Source organism: Emydura macquarii, unplaced genomic scaffold (assembly GCF_026122565.2).
Source record: "Emydura macquarii macquarii isolate MOO-44397 ecotype Brisbane River unplaced genomic scaffold, CSIRO-AGI_Emac_v2 contig_499, whole genome shotgun sequence".
In the NCBI taxonomy this organism is placed as follows: domain Eukaryota; kingdom Metazoa; phylum Chordata; order Testudines; family Chelidae; genus Emydura; species Emydura macquarii.
Genome location: NW_027130636.1, coordinates 14,864,176 through 14,886,351, shown reverse-complemented (window position 1 = coordinate 14,886,351; position 22,176 = coordinate 14,864,176). Strand labels below are relative to the sequence as shown.

At 42.7% G+C, this 22,176-nt stretch overlaps 1 long non-coding RNA gene across 2 annotated transcripts in view; it reads right to left on the bottom strand.

Annotated features, from left to right (window-relative positions):
* LOC137147006 (uncharacterized) overlaps positions 1 to 22,176 on the bottom strand; it is a 45,924-nt gene that overhangs the window by 5,513 nt on the left and 18,235 nt on the right. The window contains exon 1 of one of the 2 annotated variants that reach the window (XR_010918127.1): positions 2,535 to 2,681. The exons of the other annotated variant lie outside the window; for it this stretch is intronic. This is a non-coding gene — a long non-coding RNA (uncharacterized lncRNA). Of the gene's footprint in view, positions 1 to 2,534; positions 2,682 to 22,176 lie in introns of those variants that run through there. 2 annotated transcript variants of the gene reach the window in all.

The window sequence follows — 22,176 nt, the reverse complement described above, 5'->3', positions numbered from 1 at the left end:
ATCTGACCTTTAACAGTACACATTTTCAGTTTAGTGTCACATTAATTCACCTGTTTTATCGGAGATTTGTGGTAAATAGAACTTGATCAGAACATTGTATGTAATAACCCAGAATTACTAGTCTGTACCCACAGTCTTTATGTAAGTGGGGGAATGGGCCTGCTATTGTGGGGAACTTTCCTTGCTTGTACAATACCCCGGTAGAATTGGTTAGCAAAATGATTTGAGTCCCTGCTCCCACTCCCTTTACCCAGAGGCCCCACTTGACCTCGAGGGCTCCCCTCCCACTCCTGTGTGGTGGGGTGCCCATAACCCCGACAAGGCTGGGCCCAGGATTTCTGGGGCTCGACCCCCAATCTTGCCGTGGTCCCTTAGGGCAGGGGCTAGGGTCTCCCCACTCCGGGGTACTAACTCTGCGCTGGGCACTTCCCTGACCCACTGATCATTGCAAACAATACAAAGCAATACAATTTATTACACAAACAGCAATCAAATCAATTAAGAAAAGAGTAAAAAGGTTAAAGGAAAACATCCCAACACTGCCCCCTGGCCCGGGGCACCAAAAACTGTGTCTCTGGGGTTCACAGTCTGTGTCACACGTTGCAGGCCCACTGTCCAGGCCCTGGCTATGCTGCAGGAATGCAGAGCCAGCCCCCTGCTCTGCCAGTAGCCACGCACCCCCAAAGTCCCTTTTGTTCTCCCCAGCTGCTCACCACACCCAGCTCCAGAGGGCTCCTGCCCCAGCTCGCTCTGCTCCGCAGCTGTGCTTCGCTTTCTGGGATGCCCCTCTGCTCTGCTGCTGTAGGCTGGGTCAGCTTGGCTCCATTCAGTTTTCTGTGCTCTTCTTCTAGCCTTCCAACAGCTGGCTGCTTTGTCCTTAGCTCGGGTCAGTTCTGCCCCTGCACACCCCAGCAGGCAGCTCCAGCTCACAGGGAGGGCTGGGCTCCCCCCACTCTCCTGGCTCTCTCATTAGCATGCCCGTCCTGTCAATCAGGCTGACCTGAGTTGGCCTCTCTCCACTGACCCTGGGGGCTGTCCGCTCCAGGGTCCTGCTTCCTCCAGAGATGCCAATCAAAATGACCCACTAAGTTTCAGTAAGGGGCTAATAGACCCCTTACATTTATCTTTAAGGGCAAATTAATGTCATCCAATTTAAGACATTAAATGGTTAGAACTAAAGCTCAAACTTTTAAATGCTGTCAGTAGGATGCAGTCTCCCCAACCCTTCAGTTACCAGGCTTGCACAATTCACCCCCATTTTCCCTGATGCACAGTTGGAGTGTCCCATCTCGTCCTTTCCTTCATCATTGCCCCTCTTCTTCCCTGTCCCTCCCAAGCCCCTTTGGAGGAGCTAGGAGGGACTGCAATTGTGCTATGGGCTCTAGGGTCAGCAAGTAGAATGAACTGCTCTATGCTTCCAGGAATGGACAAGAGGTAATTTTGAAAAGTGTCTCAGAGCAAAGAGGAATTCTGCAGAATGTGGGAAGAGGGGCAAATTCTGGAATTTACATTCAGAGTAGGTACTACACGGTCCTTTATATTCTAATCAGCACTACACTGACCTTTTATTGTGGCATAAGGTATCACTAAGACACAAGGAAACTCATTGAGAAATACAAATTAAGTTTGGTAAATAGACCAGTGATAGAAAACTAATAGCTCACAAGCCATACCCAAGACTTTCTATCAATTTGCTTTTTTAAAAAGCAAGGACATTATGTACAGAAGGTTGCAAAGTCAATACACAAGAGTCATGAAGCATCAGAGATACCGTAGCCCCAGCAAACTTGTAGTGTATTTGCATTCTGATGCAGTCTTTAGGTACATAATGTGGAGAACGAGGGAGATATTTGCCTCAGTTTACCTGCATGATTTCATTCTGTCTGACTGCACTAAGTTAGATCAAAGAAGATTGTTAGGGAGGAGCAAGCAGGAAACAAAACAAGGACAAAAGTAAGGTCTCTCTAGGGAAAATACCAAGGGTCTTTAAGAGAAAAATGCACAAGCTACTCCCCAAAAAAGTCCCTACTTGCCTTTCATCAGCAAGGTGAGAGGCCAATTTTTCTAAGGCCTAAAACTAAGATGAAAAGAACACTAAGCAACTAAACTCAGACCCTAGAGGAAAAAAGGAAAGGAAATGGGAAATAATTTCAGGCAGAAACACCATGTAGCAGGTTCAGTCACCAGCTGGTGTCCCCCCAGGCTTGGTGAAGCAGTCCTTCTGTCTCTAGCATCCCCTGCCAGTAGCTACTCAGCAATCTCTTCCTTCTTGTAACTCAGCCCTCTGGCCAAGACACTTACCCACACCCTTCTAGGGGAATAGACAGTCCCAACAAAAACCTGAAGTTTTAGTGACCATGGAACAGGCCCCAGCCTGGGCTCAATAATCCTTGCCCTTTTACTCCGAGTCATAAGCCATCCCTCTAGGGCTGGGGGGAATGGGGAAACCCAGGCCCACCCTCTCTTCTGGTTTCCATTCCAGCACTCGTGATAAGCAGCTACAATTGGTTTCTTACACCTTGCTAGTTTCCTACCTTTGCCTGTTTGCAGGCAGCTGTCAGAGAGCTACAATCTCCAGTACTCTCTCCCTGGAGGTGTGTCTGTCCATGTAACTTTCCCTAGTCTTTTGCTGAAGAGCTTTTCCCAGGATGGTTCCTCCAATAGCATCTTCTTAGGTCAGAACATAGGCACTCCACTGCAGCTCTCATTAGCTAGCCTGTGGGGCTGCTGCAGTCCTTTCTTTATAGGAACCACCCAGCCTGGTTCTCCCCAGCTGGGTCCAATCCTTAATTACCCATCCCCCCTCCAGGTGCCACAGAATGGGCTAAATTGGGCTCTCCATCTCCCTGTCACTGCAGTGTGGGGTTTAAAGCAGAAGGGCTATAGAGCTGGACTCACTTAAGCACTGAGAGAAGTTGCTGGCAAGTCCAGACATGTGGGCCTGATCTTAACTCTTTCCCCTGGCTTAACTGATTCCTTTGGGCTGACCAACAATATGTCTGTTTGAAAGGTGCTGTCTGAAGTTATTTTAATCAGCCACTGGTCTCAGGTACTTAAAGAGGAGAGTCTTGCAGGAGCCAATGACAGTTGGGCCTCTTGTATTACCACACTTGGAATCAGGCAGCGTCCAGAGCTGTAGAACTGTGTATAATTATTAAGTCCTGTCACAGATCATTTTAGGATACCCAACTTCCCAATAAATAGATGTGAATGCTTAATTAAAATGTAGTTCTTATATAGCACCTTTTATCTGTAGATCTCAAAGCACTTTACAAAGAAAATATCATTATTGCATTTTACATATGGGGAAACTGAGACCGAGCAGTTAAAGGGACTTAGCCAATGGCAGAGCGAAAAAGCATGTTAATTAGGACCATTTCCTTTGGTCACTAATATTATATATATATATAAAATCCCTTTTTGTGATGGAGGGAATAGGAAATGAGAACATTTCCCTACATATTAGTAGCTAAGACTCTGTCACCATCTAACTTATATATTTCCATTCATTGGCAGGATGAGGAGGGGTTATTAATATTAGCAACTTCTAAAACCCAGTTGTGTAAACTTCATTGTTACTAGTAATGTTGGTTTGGGCAAAAGGTTGATTTACAGATTTTGAATTTTATTTGATTGTTCACTCCACTGTGTATATGTCAAGGAACCCCGGAGAAAAATTCTGAACTGTCCTCAAGTTTAAACTATTAATGTAATGTACTGATTCACATCGTTTACAAATATAAATATTTTCTTAACAAGAGGTAATATTTAAGTGGCATAAATTGTTGCAAAAACTAGGTTGTATTTGTGAGCTTACTAGCATTCCATTCATAGAACAGCCCCTTTGTTCCCCAAGTACAGTTTCTTCAAGTCTAGAGTAAATATTGTCATGGTAAAATGATTTAACAAATACAGTTCTCTTTTTAAAACAGTATAATATTGTTGTAATGGGGGATTGAGAGAAAGCCATTGAACAGATCCTTAGCCCCTCCGTATCTACTTTCCATTGCTCCAGCCATGCAAAAGGGGATCGAGGTTGCAACACACGGAAATTCCCAGCTGTCTATGGCACAGGAGAATCCCTGAGTGGCATGAAATCAGGCAGGAGGCATTGTGGCTGGACCATGCTGTGCTCTGGCAATCCCCACCTGAGAAAGTTAATGCCAATTCTTGGAACCAGAAACTTGTCACAAGAAAAAGTCAGTTGTGGCAAAAAGCTGTCGGTGCCCAGGTTTTGCAGGAATTTCTGTTCAGATGTAGAGAGCACACACACCCCTCTCCACAGAGTAGCCAAGAGCCTGGTGGTTAGAGTGTTCACCTCAGATGTGGAAACCCAGGTGCAAATATGTGCTCTGCTTGATTCAGAGCAGGGCCCTGTTCCTGGGTCTCATCAGTGAGGTGAATGTTCTAACCACCGGGCGCTTGGCTATCCTGAAGCAGTCTTTCCAAAAAAGGTCTTGGTTTCATCCTTGTGCAGAACAGGACATTTTCTAAACTCCGAAAATGTTCATGAGACAGGAAAATCATTTCCCACCCAGCTCTGGATTGTACCTTTCCAATTCCGAGACCTCCATGTTCTGTTGCACATCTCTGAGCAGTGAGCCATTTATGGCTGCAGTGTGCCAGCTCGAAGCTCCTTGCCCTGCTGAAAGCTGAGACGTGGTCAGAAAGCAAGAATGTAACAGGATGATGAACGATGGAACAATGAAACATTTTTGCAGTTCCCTACTCTTTGCTCAAAGGTTAGATTTAGCATTTCATAAAGTTAGCTCAGAGAATTCAGCAGTGCTGGTCTCTGTAGGACATTTCCTGATATTAGTTAAGTCAAGAGCACAATCCCCATTAAATTCAATAGGCTCAGAATATGACTCTGTGGGAGAAGGCCTCCCTCTTGCATGACATTTTAGTTATTAATTTGTTTGGGCAAGTAGGAGCCACTGAACCAAATTCAGGTTTGATTGGCACTGTGGTCTATCCCAGATAATGCTGTCAGGAGCTCCATTTCTCCAGAAGGGATGTAATTATGCCAGCATATTTTGGGAGCAAGCAGAGGACAATTAGGATTTCCTTTTTCTACGCTTCTTAAAATAATTGGACTGTTCTGCAGAAGATTGAGATCCTGCCTTGCTATCTCTCACAAATAAATAGGTCTTAGGTAAATATATACATCCAGAAACCTCTCAGTACAGGTTATCCTTTCCATCTAGATTATCCTGGGCAGTCCATCAAAAACCATTTCATAATCCCTATGGATTTGATAACTTTAGTATTATTTCTATACTCCCTTTCTCACAAGCCTTCCTATGATAACAAGTGACACCTTTTCATTTTCCGATATTCTGAATAAAACACATCAAGGTGATTTATTTTGTCTTAGGTTGTTTCTCCCATCTGAGGCTTGTAATGAGCTAATGCCCCCCTTTTCTGCCATAAATCTTCACTCATCTTTTAAGTACATCATTTCAGGATTTTATCTTTTGGAGCCATGTTTCTTCCTATCCATTGCTCCTCTAGCTGTGTGTGTGTCATATCAAAGTACTTCTTCATGGCGAGGGGTGCGCCGGTTAAATATATTTACTTTTTCTTCTCTTTACTTTTCATCTGTTAACTTCATATTCAGAGAGAAACTCTACAACCAAGGGTTCTGTATTTTTTCCTCTAAATCTTTGCAACTTAATTTCATTTTGGCTTATGTATCCATATAGAAGAAACGGAACTGCTTTTTTCACGTTCTTTTTAGGAGAGATTGTCAATCTGGCAGCTTTTCCATGGGCTAAAATAAGTTAATTCTAGCTCAGAAAAAGGCAAGATGAACAATCTGGAAAGACTAAATGTCACTGTTAGCTATAGAACAGGTTGAGCATGAGCCACCTATGTAAGTTTCATCTCTTTAAGGATATAGAATCATAGAATCATAGAATATTAGACTTGGAAGGGACCTCAGGAGGTCATCTAGTCTAACCCGCAGCTCAAGCAGGACTAACCTCAGCTATATCATCCCAGCCAGGGCTTTGTCAAGCCTCAACTTAAAAACCTCTAAAGATGGAGATTCCACCATCTCCCTAGATAACCCATTCCAGTGCTTCACCACCCTCCTAGTGAAAATTTTTTCCTAATGTCCAACCTAGACTTCCCCAACTGCAACTTGAGATCATTGCTCCTTGTTCTGTCATTTGCCACCACCGAAAACAGCCTAGCCCCATCCTCCCTGGAACTCCCTTTCAGGCAGTTAAAGACTGCTATCAAATCCCCCCTCATTCTTCTCTTTTGCAGACTAAACAAGCCCAGTTTCCTTAGCTTCTCCTCATAAGTCCTGTGCTCCAGCCCCATAATCATTTTTGTTGCCCTCCGCTGTATCTACACTGTATGCATCCCAGCACAGATAGACCCAGTCTAGACCCACGTTGGCTTTGTGTCAGTTAGTGGACAAAAAATAGTGCAGTCAGGGGTAGTACAAGCAGAGGCTCAGGCTAGCCACTGCCAGCCAAGTACCTACCTGGGGGATCGAGGCAGGTTTATACTCAGGCGCTTAGCCTGAGATGCCACCCATGCCACTGCAGCCACACTGCTATTTTTAGCATGCTAGCTCCCCTCGAGGTAGTGTGTGCAATGTCTACTCATGCAAGGAATCATAGAATCAAAGGACTGGAAGAGACTGTGTGCTCATCTCTTAGTCTTTGGCGAACTTAAACGCAAAAAAGAAGCTTACAAGAAGTGGAAGCTTGGTCAGATGACTAGGGAGGATTATATAAACACTGCTCGAACGTGCAGGAATGAAATGAGGAAGGCCAAAGCACAATTGGAGTTGCAGCTTGAAGGGGAACAAAAAGGGTTTCTACAGGCATGTTGCCAACAAGAGGAAGATTCGGGAAAGTGTAGGCCCACGGAGGATGTGGAGAAAGCTGAGGTACTCAATGCCTTTTTTGCCTCTGTCTTCACAGACAAGATCAGCTCCCAGACTGCTGTACTGGGTGGCACAGAATGGGAAGGAGGCAAACATCCCGCAGTGCTGAAGGAACAGGTTCAAGACTATTTAGAAGGATTGGACATTCACAAGTCCATGGGGCCGGATGCAATGCACCCGAGGGTGCTGAGGGAGTTGGCTGAGGTGATTTCAGAGCCATTGGCTATTATCTTTGAAAGCTCGTGGCAACAGGGGGAGGTCCCTGAGGACTGGAAAAAGCAAATATAGTGCCCATCTTCAAAAAGGGAGGAAAGAGGATCCGGGGAACTACAGACCGGTCAGCCTCACCTCAATCCCTGGAAAGATCATGGAGCAGGTCCTTAAGGAATCCATTTTAAGGCACTTGGAAGAGAGGAAGGTGATCAGGAACAGTCAACACGGATTCACCAAGGGAAAGTCATGCCTGACCAACCTGATTGCTTTCTATGATGAGGTGACTGGCTCTGTGGATGTGGGGAAGGCGGTGGATGTGATATACCTTGACTTTAGCAAAGCTTTTGATACGGTTTCTCACAGTATTCTTATCAGCAAGTTAAAGAAGTATGGGTTGGATGAATGGACTATAAAATGGATAGTGAACTGGCTAGAGCATAGGGCTCAACGAGTAGTGATCAATGGCTCCATGTCTAGCTGGCAACCGGTCACAAGCGGAGTTCCCCAGGGGTCGGTCCTGGGGCCGGTTTTGTTCAACATCTTTATTAATGATCTGGAGGATGGGGTAGATTGCACCCTCAGCAAGTTTGCGGACGACACTAAGCTGGGGGGAGTGGTAGATACCCTGCAAGGTAGGGATAGGATACAGAGTGACCTAAACAAACTGGAGGATTGGGCCAAAAGAAATCTAATGAGGTTCAACAAGGACAAGTGCAGAGTCCTCCACTTAGGAAGGAAGAATCCCATGCACAGCTATAGACTGGGGACCGACGAGCTGGGCAGCAGCTCTGCAGAAAAGGACCTGGGGGTAACGGTGGATAAAAAGCTGGATATGAGTCAGCAGTGTGCCCTGGTTGTCAAGAAGGCTAATGGAATATTGGGCTGCATTAGGAGGGGCATTGCCAGCAGGTCACGGGAAGTGATTATTCCCCTCTATTCGGCATTGGTGAGGCCGCATTTAGAATACTGTGTCCAGTTTTGGGCCCCCCACTACAAAAAAGATGTGGACAATTTGGAGAGAGTGCAGCGGAGGGCAACCAAAATGATTAGGGGGCTGGAGCACAGGACTTATGAGGAGAGGCTGAGGGAACTGGGCTTGTTTAGTCTGCAAAAGAGAAGAGTGAGGGGGGATTTGATAGCGGCTTTTAACTACCTGAAAGGGGTTCTAGGGAGGATGGGGCTAGTGCTCGGTGGTGGCAGATGACAGAACAAGGAGCAACGGTCTCAAGTTGCAGGGGGAGGTCTAGGTTGGACATTAGGAAAAAGTTTTTTACTAGGAGGGTGGTGAAGCATTGGAATGGGTTACCTAGGGAGGTGGTGGAATCCATCCTTACAGGTTTTTAAGCTGAGGCTTGACAAAGCCCTGGTTGGGATGATATAGCTGAGGTTAGTCCTGCTTTGACAGGGGGTTGGACTAGATGACCTCCTGAGGTCCCTTCCAACTCTAATATTCTATGATTCTATGATTCTATGATTCTCATCTAGTCCAGCCCCTGCCACTTATGGCAGGACCAAGCATTATCTAGACCATGATCCCAGCTGCAGCATAGATGTATCCTAAGCCTGACCTGAGGAGAGTACCACTAAATGGGGGGGAGAGAGAAGTTTATTCTCTGGGGGTATGTCTACAATGGAGCTAGAGGTATAATTTCCCATGCCAACTACAGCTCCAGCTCCAGTGTAGACAAGTCCCTGTGTCCACACAGTCCTAAGCATCTGTTGAACCTAGTGAGGGAGTCTTCAACGTAGATCCAATTGCATCGACCATCATAAAAACTATCATCGCTTCTCCATTTGCAAGTTAGTTTGCACACACTAGGACAACAGGCCCTTGAATAGCCAACATATAACACCAGCCTTCAATCACTAATTACCTAGTAAAGACTAGAACTGGCAAACAGGCATTAAAAGGCTCTACAATCCATTTTAAGTCCACTGATATCCAGGCCCCCTTTCTTTCCACAGATCTCGATTATAAATGGACACAGCTGCTGAGCCCAATCAGTGGGAGATTGACTTGAGAAAGGACTGCATGTTACAGATGATTGTTTAATAGCTGAAATAAAGCCTGCTATGACACACTTAAATTAAACAGATGGTATGTGCAAGATTTCAAAAGTGTCTGTACACAATGCTAGAACTTTAGACTATTTCAAAACATTTATTTTATATTTTAGCAATCAGTTTCATTACCTTTAGAAGCCAAGATATTTCAAAACATTTATTTAGGAAGAAAAAAAATCTGAGCAAATATTTTGTCTTTACTTAGTTTATTCAGCATCCACATTAGCAACAGAAGCTTTGTTTCTTCCTGAAAAATATTTTTATAGGAGATGGGAAAACATTGGTAGCTAGTCTCAATGTATGATCTTGTTAACAACAGAAATGAGAATTAAAAATAGTCTTAAAACAGTTTAACCAACTCAGGCTGAACACATCAAAGCTTTATATAAAAGCAATAGTATCCAAAACAGGAGTTAAAGTTTCAGCATGAGCTCAATTAAACTGAAAAAACCAAAAGTTCAAATTCACTGAAAGCTATTAAAGAAAGAGGGATTACACAGCACAAAAGTTTGCCTTTCACAGATGGGGTACCAGTGTTAGCTTAGTGTAAGAATATCTGTAATGTTTACTGCCTGGGGAAAAGTGATACGAAACAACTGCACTTTGGTTCTTTTGGAATCAAGGATATTTTTTTTAACATTAGTTTTTAATGAAACCATACAGAATTAAATGGACCAACTAGCTGCATCCATTTATGTCATGCATATAAATCATTTTGTCCAAGCAATAATCTGAATATTTAAGATACGTTGTGAGTTTAAGAAGTATAGCAAAGATCAATGAAGTGTTTCCAGTCATCTTATGCTCCAAACCAGCATAAGATAGTAAGATGCATCCTACTAATTCAATTCCAAGCCCCAGTTAGGTGTGATGATTCAGTGCTTCCTAATAAAAATTCTTCATAGAAAAGGCTTGGTCCTGTGAGGTAATGAGCACCCTCAGCTAATGGAAGTTAAGGGAAATCTGCACCTCACAGGATCATGCTAAACATTTATTTTACATTGAGGACTACAGAGAAACCTCTTCTCTTCTCGGTTCACAGAGAATAAGCAATTTATTGTTTTCCAGTAATATTGTGTAGCAAAAGGAAGGAAAAGTCTAACTATCACAGCATTTTTAAAGAAGCAGGTTCTCCTTTGAAGTCTTTCTATAGAGAAATATTGTGAGGCAGATTTGGAGAGAAAAAAAACCCTCCAGGTTAAAAACCCTTGCAAACATTCATCAGTTTACCTTTCCATTACTTCATATTCAGGGATGTATCTGAGGTTACCTTTGAAAAGGTGAACCAAAAAGGAGTTATTTTCAGCATGTTTCACTGCATGTTCTGTTCCTAGTTATGGGTTGAAAGTCATGTAGAATGCAGATTTTTCAAAAGCTCAGAACCCAACGCTGGGACAGATTTTCAGATGGGCTCAGAATTCAGCAGCTCCAACTGCGACCCTCATGGTCAGATTCTCAGAAGAAGGGCTTGAGACTCAACACGCTGAGCTTCATTCAAAATCCAGCCACTTATTTGGGTGCCTAAATTGGAGCCAAGCCATTTAAGATCTAGCCCATAGAGGCTGCTCTGAAGGAAGTCAAATGTAAACAGTCAGTAATGGACCCTATAAACCGCACAACACAGACTTTTCTAAAGTATGAGAGAGGAAAGATTCAAGTTATAAATGAGCATGAACCAAACCCCCAGATCCAAACACACTGGAACTTTGGGGGAACTTATCAGAACTGCATGGATCAGCCTCACTTCACAAACATAATTAAATTAAATTCCACAGTTCGCCATGTTTATCCTTCCCAAGCCTGTATGCAGTGCAGCAACCAACCACTTTAAACAAAATTGTAAAAACAGGAGTGGTGAAATTTCTCTTACTAGCTGCTGTATGTTTATAATGATGTCCTATCCAGCTTGGGACCAAAAAAGGCATAATTCTCCATCCCACTGCTTTTAGTGCATATTAAGCAAAGGAATTTTGAGTTTGCTGTTTGGTACATTTGGACCCATGCCTGCTCCTGCTGAAACGAACTGGAGTCCTCTCTCCTGCCTCCCTATCGACTTCAGTGGCAACAAGCTCAGACACAACAGGAAAATACAGGGACTAAATGTGCTACGTTGAACTGCTGGCTTTTTGTGAGTGTGTCCAGGGATACATCCTTACATGCTGCACAATGGCCTTGGCGCAGGGAGATCTCCACGAGTTTGAGTAGGGATGACAGTGAGCCAGGAAGCTGTAGGAGCCCCACTCTGGGACTGGCTAGCTCTAGAGCCAAGGAAACAGGGCTTGCAGGCTCCCAGCATGTAAGCATCCATCCGAAGCCAGCCTGCATTCTGACACAGCTTCAAACAGCATCTGTGAAACGTTTTGATTTTAGCAAATCAGCATTCTCCAAGCATTCCCTTGGAGAAATTCTGACAAGCTCTAGAGGTCAGGTTAAAACTTCTAAAACTGTAGTGCCAGTCCACTGAAATTCCAATGGACACGTGGGGGTAGATTACTGCTCCTACCCCTCCTTTCTCTTCCTGTAAACTCTAAGGACTTCTTTGTGCAATTCCTAAAGTTTCCTCAACTTCACACTGTAATTTTAATGAATTAAATGGTGTAGTTCTTTTGTCTTAGAGAGATCTCAGCTGTGACCAATCATGCATCTTCCGCAAGGGCTCTCAAGCATGAAGTCCTGCAGGGTGGCAGCAGGCAGATTAGTAAAGAGGCATGGGGGGGTGGCATTTTTAGGGGGCTGTGTGGTACATTTCTATTTTATGGAGTTTAGAAGGCACAGTTCAGCATCTTAGCCACTGTCTAATCAACACTGGGGCATGCATGAAAGCGAGCTGTCTGGGTTTGACTTCAGCCAAGATTGGGGTAAGAATTGGTTAGGGAAAGCATCCAGAGGAGGAGATAGTAGGGGTAATATTAGCCCCATTGACTACACAAGTTCTGCCTCCGGTGTGTAGTTACTAGTGTTCATGATTTAGGGGTGTTTTTAGACCCCAGGTGATGTTCAATACTTCCAGGAGTGACCCAGTCAGTTTTTCAGCATCGGTATCTGGCTAGGAGGCTTCAGCCTTTCCTTTCAGATGGATCTTGCATGCACTACCCCTTTTTTTAAGCCTCCAGGTTAGATTATTGCAGCATGCTCTGCATGGGGCTGCATTTTAAACACATTCAGTAACTGAAGCCAGTGAAGAATGCAGCAACTGCTCACTGAGCAGTGTATCTTGCAAGGAACACGACTTTAGTACTCCAGGATCAGCACTGACTGATCTTCATTAAAGGTGTTGGTTTGTAGGTTGTGACCTAAACAGCCCTAAATTGCCTGAGACCATCCTACCTGAGGTTGCGTCTCTCCTTGTGCCATACTGTCAGGGCTCTGGTCAGCAAGGATGCTGGAGCTGGATACCCCTCATTAGATGACCAGGGGCAGTTGGCAGGGTGTTCTCTGTGAGGGGTCCAGGATTCTGGAACTTTCTCCAGTATGTTATGGTTCCTCACACCACTCAGGCAGTGGAAAGGGGCAGTGATCTGGATACAAGTGATTAGCGGAAGATTTCCTGTCAGAAGGGAATACTCTGCACTATTATGGAGTCCTGAACCCTAACCCTCACTGTGCCCATGGCTTAGGGAATTTGTCAAAGTGGAGTTCTGCTGTGTCAGGCTGTCACTGGTATAGCTTAGAGCAGCTGGGCAGCAGCTTTAGGTCATATAAGGGCCAGGACCGGCCCTGAAAATAGGGAAACCATAATTGGATCCCTAAGCTCCAGCCTTAAGCTCCTAGGTCACTTTGGGACCTTCCTTAAAGTCATTCTGATATGCCAGTATGGTTTATGCTAGCCAGGTGACATCAAGGCACAGTACTATATGCAAGGAGGAACAAGAGACAGAAGCCAGGCAAATAATGTAGAGAGGGATGTTGTATCCAATATGGTGGGATAAATGACTCGCATTTTGTCTGTAGGATGCTGTGTCTGGCATTTCTCAGAACACCAAATTGCAAAGGTGAACCAGATCTCAAGGTAATGAAGAGTCTTCTCATTTAACATGCTTGTTGTAGAAAATAAAAGATGATATTGTAAGCATCTGATGTATTTGCTCATCGGAAAGGCACTTGCAATACCAACTGTGCCCTGGGAGTGTTGTTCTCATAAGACATGGTGCTGGTCAGAAGGTGCACAGTCAGGAAGTCTGTAGGAACCCTAACCACAGTATTAAGCTCCCCTACCTGGGCAGAACCCATGAGGAAGGGCAGTGATGCAACTGCCAACATGGAACTCCACCCATCCTGTACCATTTTGCAATGAAGAGAGCAAATGAATTACAAGGTCAGGTTTTCAAAGGAGCATATTTGCCCCATGGAGCATGTTTTGATCACAGTTCTTTCTGTATGCTACCTAGGAGCCAGATCAAAGCCTAACTTATGCACGGGTGGAGAGTTTCACAAGCAAGGTGGGAGCTGCAGAAATCCAGGAACATGATTGAAAGTCTGACCTGTAATTTGGCATTCTACTTGTGAAAGTCTATTTCAAGTAATGTATGTAATGAAATAACAAGGCTACTCTGTGCTCATGGGTTAACAAGGGGAGATGGATTAAAGGGGGGAGTGTGTGGAAGCCTTCACAGGCTTGAACTGATGGATACTGTGGTAGTGTTCAGTTGATTTCACAAGACATGGCCTACAGTGCTGCTTGCCCTTCTAACTCCAACTAAACTTAATTGGGAGTGTTTATACAGAATCTATTTTGCATCCACTTGAAGACACCCAAGATAGATTGGTTTCAAGTCTTGCCTCCATCCTCTGCCCTTCTATAGCAAGGGGACACCAATCTACACTAGAGAGGCGATCACGTGTTGTTTTAGGGCTACAAGGAAAGTTTGGCTTCCACAATAAACTCACCACCTCAAGATGTCCAAGAGCTCTTTTTTGCTGTGTGTCTGATCACTGAAGCAAAGCTGAACTGATTTGAACACACAGTCAAGTCTCCCTTGCCCAATACAAAATGAGGTTTTCCTTAGTTAGGTAGCTCAAATGAGAGCCAATACAGTTACAGTGAGCAGTTTGTCAGAAACTCAAATAAGGCCCTTGAAGATTGCTTACAAACCCTCTGTAGTTTAGTAGCGAGTCTGCAAAAAGAGAAACCACAATGAGAAACTCACCAAAAAAGTTTGAGTAACAGCAAATATGGGAGCCCAGGGAGCTTACTCCAGTGCCAGAGCTATGTCTGAATTCATTGCATCGTGCACTGGGGAGGCAATGTGGACTAGAGGTTACAGAAGTCCGGGAAACAGAAGTATCCCACTGGGATTCTATTTAAAATGAGCCACTCACTCAGTGTGTGACTTAAAGTGGCTTGATCTGATTTCTGTGCCTGTGTGCTATAAAATTGAGGGAAAGTAGTGATTAGCCCTGATGAATACAAGGAGGCAGCTTGGATGAGTAACAGTTAGCAGGACGGGGCCCTATACTCACCCATGCTAAAAGATGAGGGATGTCACTTGAGGCATTTTGTGTTTAGAACTTTTTTTAAAAGAAGACATTTCTATTCATTTCAAATAAAAAAAGCAAAATGTTTCATTTTGAAAATGTCAAAATGAAACATTGTCTGTAGTGTACTTGTAGCCGTGTGGGTCCCAGGATTTAGCTTTCCTCTGAGCCAAAACAATTAAGCAAAAATCCACATTAATTTTCCAACAAGAGCTTTACTGGAAGCGTTTCACCCAGTTCCACTTGATAAGCAGTAGAGTAGAGTGCTGCAAAAATACCTCATGTAAAAACAACAGGCTGGATAAATTGCTTGTTTGGAATCTCAAAATTTTTAGTGTTTTAGATCAGTATGAAGCTTTAAACTATTTAATTCTAAACTGTCCTTTCTAAATGGTTTTTAGCATACTTTAAAAGTAAACTACAAAATAGATGTCTCAGGCAGATCAGAGATCAAAGATGCATCCTAGTTGAGAAATCTCTTATTGCTCAGATAAAAGCATATTAGCTAGTGGAATGTAATGTTTTGTCCATTAAAAGCTTCACTTTTACAGTGCCATTCTATTCATCTGTGGTCTGCTGTTGAGCTAGGAAAATGTTCCACAAGAGGAGATTTGATAAGAAAAGTTACACATTCCAAGGTCTTCCCATGTTTAGATAGGTCAAGACAAAATTCTTGTCCAACTCCCTCATTCTCACCTCACTGTCCTTTCTATCAATGGCTCTCTATTCCTACACACAGGAGAGCACAAATGATGCAATAAGCTTCTCTTCTGTTACTCCCATAGTCAGGAACATCCTCCTTTGTTTCGACTTTCACTCTCCTCTCCAACCTCAGTAGAAAAAAATTCCCTTGCCTGCATAACTTTATTTCCCTCCATCAGCTATTATTCTTCATTTAACTCCAGTTGTACCTGCTGTTTTGGAATAAGATTACCATGTGACCTTATACAATACAAGATTGTACTGACTAATGCTGGCCAGCTGTACTATCCATTTCAGGCACGCATCCCAAATGGGTCAAGTCCTTGGGCTTAATTACATGTAGGGTTTGCCCCAGTTACAGCCACAGGTGGTCAGTGGTGAAAGGCAAAGCTGCTGTTTCAAACAATTGCAGGTTACCCTGGTAGCAGTTTCACTGTTCTACGCTACTGCCTTGCATTGGTGCAGCTCCACCAGTGAATGGATGCCACCAGTGGTAGAAATCCCTAGTCAAAGCCTTCATCTCATTGAAGTCAATGGGAGTTTTGGCATGAATTAATAGATTCTGCGGTAATTCCAAGTCATCAGGCAACTGAGAACATACAAATACACAAGTCAGAGGCAACGCCAGCCTGAGCTGGAGATCTTTCAGGGACCTGTTCTCAAACAAAATGCAATTTTTAATAGTTCAGTAAAAATTGAGACAAAGGGGAAAGATAATAATTTACAAGGATTTTAAGCCTAAAATATACATATAGAGTTGATGCCATCCAAAATATCAGAGCATTCATCTTATTGTCTGTGGGTTTTTTTAAATAAAGTCAGAATATCTCCATTAATTTTTTAAGCAGCTAAGTTAGGAACACTGATTGCTTCATAGCATTGGAACGTACTGAGAATGTATTTTTGAAACCCTAGTGTTTAGTCAGTAATGAACATTTATCTTCCACAGTATTTCAGTGTCAGAAGTTTATGCATCCACGTGCACATGAACAGAAATTGTTGAGGAAAGATACCCCTTGGATTAACGAAGGACTCCAGGCTCCAGAGCTAGCCAAGGATTACAGCCAGAACTGGGAGGTATGAGTGGATATGCCACACCATGTTTCACAAGGGTCCCATGGAAGAGAAAGGGAAGAGTCAGACTAGCGTCACTTATGAGACAGTCCATTTTCCCCCTCTCCAATTCCACTTCAGCACAGCCCAGAACTTCACCCCAGATCTGGATGGCTAGCCTTCAAAAAGGAGAGAGGTAGTTCAGGCTCCATGCTGATTCAGTCATTGGATTTTCTGCACCATTTAAGATTGTGTAGAAGAGTGGGATCATCATTAGCACACCCCGCGTGACTGAGCATGGTGAACTTCTCCAGGTTTACAGGGCTCTCCTTGTTCCCCACCCAACTCTCAAATGAAAATATATGCTTCAGCTACTTCTGTCCTCCTTGATCTTAAATTTTCATTCCTCTTAAGTTTCCCTTGTGCTCTATTCCTAAATTGAATGCCTGTCAGAAAATTTTCTCCTTGGAGGTCCAAATCATGCCCTTTTAATCAAGGCTTCTTCATGAATCTCGTGGTGTTTTGCCAGGAGTTCTGTACTTGGGAAGAGGATTCCAAGGCCAACTCTCCCTGAGCTTCCTCTTCAGCCCTGCAGGTCTCACTGCTATTACCAAGAGAAGAACTACAGGGAGCTTTCCCTCTCTCCCTGCAGCCCTCTTACTCTGGGAATCCTATCATTATAATAACCATCCAACCCCACCCTTAGCTAGGACTCATCTTTAACTGGGCCTGGCCCACCTTCCAGATGCAACCAGGTTTCCAAATTGAGCTCTTCAGCTCCAGTTAACTCTTTCAGGAAGCAGCTGGGGTGTGTACCCCATCACATTTGTCAGTTGATGCAGGTTGTGGTGGGCCAGTTCTTCTCATATCCCATGTGCTGGGCCCTGAACTGAGATTATCCAACTAGGCTCACATAGGCAATATAGGCATAGGCATAGAATCTGCAGATAGTGACTTTAGTCTCTCTCACTCTGAGCTGTACTGAACCAGTTTCCTGAGCCTGTAGGCTACCTTGGTTAGGCTTCCATTAGTTAAACTTTCCATTATTTTGTTTAACAGAAAGCATATGAACAACTGATATGTCAAAGTCTCGGCACCACAAAGCATTATTCGTGGCTTGGAATTCCATTCAGAAAATGTCAGCCTTGTTTCAAACAGCTTGATTTAACCCCATCAAGAAGGTGGGTTTTTTTGTTTTTTTTGACAGGAACTCATATTTGAAGTGCAAATAAATTTAGAAGAAATGCATTAAGATGTTTACTTATTGAAGAGAGCTATGTATTGTACAGTCAATACTACTTGATCTTCTTGGATCAAGACAGCTTTTAAAGAGGCAGATATTAAGTGACTCATTCATTAAAAGTTGCAGTGTATTTTCTGCTACTTTTCAAAGAATTCAAATAGAAGTTTTTAAAGCAGCCTACTGACCTGGGAAGAGAACCTTCCAGCAATTTTGCTTCCATCTATTGCATACAGATGTAAGCTGATTTATTGTTGGAGTGTATCTGATTTTATATCTTCTATTCCCACTGACGTCAATGAGCATTAAAATTTCCTGCACAGTACAGAGATTAGACCCCTAACTGGAGAAGTTTCAATGTATGAATGGTTGCACATAAACTCTCTCATAATCCTTAGGAATTGAAAGTTGTACCATGTCAACCAGGAGCTTATTTTTTCCTTTAGATTTGCACCACACTTTTGAAATTTGAGTTCTGACCTATTAGCTTCACCTATACTTGTCAAACTGTTAGTCCTCTAAGACCATTAGGAGTTGAAAGCTCTGGGCTATGTCTTTAGCTGATGTAACTTTGCATAGCTCTAGTGAAGCTATGCTTATTTATACCAACTGAGAATATGACCCTCTGTCAGTACAGTGGTAGTTTTGCCTTTGAGACAAGCTCAAGCCACAAACTTTATATCTGGATTTTGAACAACCCAAGTTATAAAGGGTTATAGTTTGTGCATTTTAAAAGAGCCAGGAGCCATGCAAAATTTGAAGCTGAAGCTAAATTCAGATTGGGGATGTTGTTGTCCAAGACCCTGGGTTTTCCTTAAATTTGCAATTTAGTCATTTCTTTTTATGATGGCGGTTGTCCCATGTTTTAAAAGCAGAAATCCTTTATCTGGCTGACAGAAATTTATTACAAAGCAATCTCATAATTCATTCATTGTACTTATAACTCCCACGCAATGAAAGCATTTTCTGACCCAAGAGAAAAAAGTTTCATTATTTCGACACTGAAAAAAAATTCTACTGCTTATTTTATCTCTGTTTCAAAACAAACATTCAAGTTGAGATCCAGTCAAAGAACCAACATTTAGGGAATCTTAAAAAAGAGCCAGGTAACAAAATTTACAATCATGCTGACAGTTTGGCCCATTTCACATCTTTAGAATGAAAACAGACATTGGCTATTAGTTTAATTCAACTAAAACACTAAGTTTTAAGTAAATGATAATAACTTTAGTGTAATATCAATAGACTTTCATGAGCAGCCTAAACTTACAGCCCCCCCAAAAAGGTGTGTTTTTTTATTGCAGCTGTAAGTATTTTATTGAAGTGTTTTTGTAATTAGTTTAGTCCTGTTAGTCCAGACAAACACCCTTTTGTGAGTTAATTTCATACAAGGATTTGAGTTTTATTAGCCACCAGATAGCAGATCTCACGTGGAGCAATCTTCACCCTCTTCTCCCAGCCATGGAAATTGAGTAAGTGAATCTGGAATGAACTCCAATGGGACTGGGGAGATGGAATCTAAATCCTAACCCATTTATCAGAGCTTAGTTTGGGTTTGGATTTGTTTACAAATCTCTGGAGACTTTATCCCATCACCACCAGTCCAGAATCACTACATATACTGTATTTACTGGGATTTTCAATTCACAGTCTGAAGGCATAACATAAACTTAGGCTTCTATTATCAAAAATATTTACTATGTAACCATCTCCCTTTGCTAAATTGCTGGCTGCTCTTGCCCACTTACTAGCTAGAACACCTCATAAGCCACTTGAAGTGGTTTGTTGAAACAAAGTGAGGCTTCTCAGATAGTTGATCAGTAAGCCTCTGTTACTTACCTTCATCTTAAGTCTTAGAGTAACTAGTATGTGTGCACACACGTTAGACTAGTTAGAGAAGAAGAAGAGATCATTCATTTATACAATATTAAGACTAGAGTGTATATAGACCATTTTGGTTTATCGCCATGCACAGATTTGGTTAGCATTCCCCACCCCTTCATTCCATCCCAAATGTATACATTGGATACCTGAATCACTTACCCTTTGATTAAGAATGTTAAACGATATGTTAATAGTTAAATACATGTATGTTACTGGCCTACAATGATATTGCATTGAAAGTTTCAATAGGTGCAGAGTACAAAGATTCGGGTTAGGTCAAGTAAGCAGGAAGGCCTCCAAGGAATGCCGAAACAGTGTCAGCGTGGCTACTGGAGGTGTGCTGACTACCTACATCTAATCTCAGAGACAAGATGGAGGACTTATCTTTTCTAAGGGCCCGATGATACCTTTTGACCCTGGTGGTTTGTGGCCCTACTGTCCTGTTCAAGTTTTAGATTAGGTAATTGCGTTTTGCCTCCACAAAAGTCACTTCTGAAATTTCATTTCCATAAGGTATTCTTTACTTGCTGTCTTAAAATGGGGTGTGCTGCTGTGCACTGTTAAAACAGCTCTATTTCTCTCTAGAGTTACCTGCATTTTCATGATGGATAAAGTAATCAATGTTGCAGATTGTAACAGCATTTTGCAATCCTTGGCACTGATCATGAATATAAAAATTAGTGCCTTTAAAGTCCAGAGATATCACAGATCTTCTGTGTCTTTCCAAGTTTGTAGGAAGATCATATTTCCATAAGTGATCAAGTGAATTGCTTATAGTGTATTCCTCAGCCACACAAACTAGACTGAGAAATCTAGATGGGTTTCATGCTGTACAATGGTTTGTTATGCAACTACAATCCTCAATGTGACACTGTCTGTATGTCTCAAAGTTCAGTCTGGTTATCCCTGGCAAAAACTACAATTTGGAAAGAAACACAAGTTAAATAAATAAAAGACCAGCTACTTTAAGGTCAGTTGAACCATGAAAATTAGTTACTTCATTCGAAACAGCCACCTGGCCTTTGTATGCAGAGTCCTCTCCAACTGGAACCTTTTGCCTTATGAGACAAGTAGCTAATTGTGGCTTTAATAACCTCAACTGAAGACATTCTACTGTTAAGGAATTTAAGTGATATAAAATACTTATGTTCTAGCAGAAATAGGTTCATGCATTGTTTTTATGCCTTTTACCCCAGTTCATGGAGTGTTTGGGTTTGCCCTTTGAAGTTGGCTCCCATCTTTATAAAGTTGGGCTTGATCTGAAGTTCCTCAGGTTGGGAGTGTCCTGACCCAAAGTTTTAGTTTGGGCACATCTTTTGTCTAATTGAAAAGGAGGTTCATTTTTCCTTCTGTGGTTGTGTGTGTTCCCCATGAGATCCCTAAGGGATGTGTGTAAAGGAGAGTCATAAAGCATATCCCATATTACAATAACTGCAATTACTGTGAGTTTTAAACTCAGAAGCTTTCTCTGATCCAACAAACTTTTTGCATATATTCTTGATCTAACAGATGAATACAAATAAGCTCCATTTCTACAGAATTTAGTCACTCAATCATTATTTTGTAGGTCACTTTGGACTCTCCAGTTCTGTATGGACATCTCTTGCCCATGGAGCAGTACATTAGTTTTCTACGGTTGGATAATAGTCTCATTTCAAGGTGACATCAAGTGAGTTCTAACAATTCTTTTCAACTATAAAAGGGCTTAATTTTCCAGTGAGCAAGGTCTTGTTTACAACCACATGGAGAAGTGGCTCACTGCCTTTTAGATTAGGCCTCTGTAGGGGCTGCTTCTTCTGATTCCTCTCACCTCAGATGTTCTGCCACAGGTACCATTAACCACATGGCAGAAGGGCTTTGTCAGCAAAAAAGGTCAAGTTCAGCGTATCTAGGGTGACTCTTGACAAAAAGCTAAAACTAGTTTAAGCTGTTACTCAGACACCTGGGAAAACCAGACACATCCTCTCTGGGTGACAAACAGGCAGAACGTCCCCAAACACAATAATTTAGACTGTGTATAGACAAGGCAGTCTAGATTTGGGGAAGGAAACACAATCAAACTTGAACAGAACAGATATACCCATCTTCCAGTAACTTTGGCAGTAGATGGTCCCACAAGTACTAGTCCTTTGGCCACATCACCCATCCATCAAATTTCGCAGTTCAAGTCTCTTGGCAGGTCTGCCTCCAGTCCCAAGGGAGCTGCTTGCCTTGTTCCACTTGAAGGCACCATCATCTAACCCAGTTTAATGCAGCTGCTTTATTATGGTGTTGGGTAGATGGAGCCTTACCAGGGTCCACTCAGCTCTGCTGTTAAACCATGTCCCCAGCAGAGGGGAGCCAAGTGCAATTAGTACCCTTGCACAGAGTCCTGGCTCCTTGAAAATGAGCTCTTTGCACAAGGTAAGAGCTTTTTCTCATTTCTAGGTGTCTACCACTGCCTGTAATCATAAAACCACTAGAGCATGGACAGCTGCAGTGCATGTTTCTATGGCTTGCCTCCAAACAGTGCGCTATAAGCATGCTCTGCTAGGGCCACCTTTCATCTCATCTCTAGACAGACAGTCTGGAAAGGTCACCCCTCAAGTCAGCTCATTAAAACCCAAATTGTCTAAATTGTATTTCCAATCAAAATCATGCA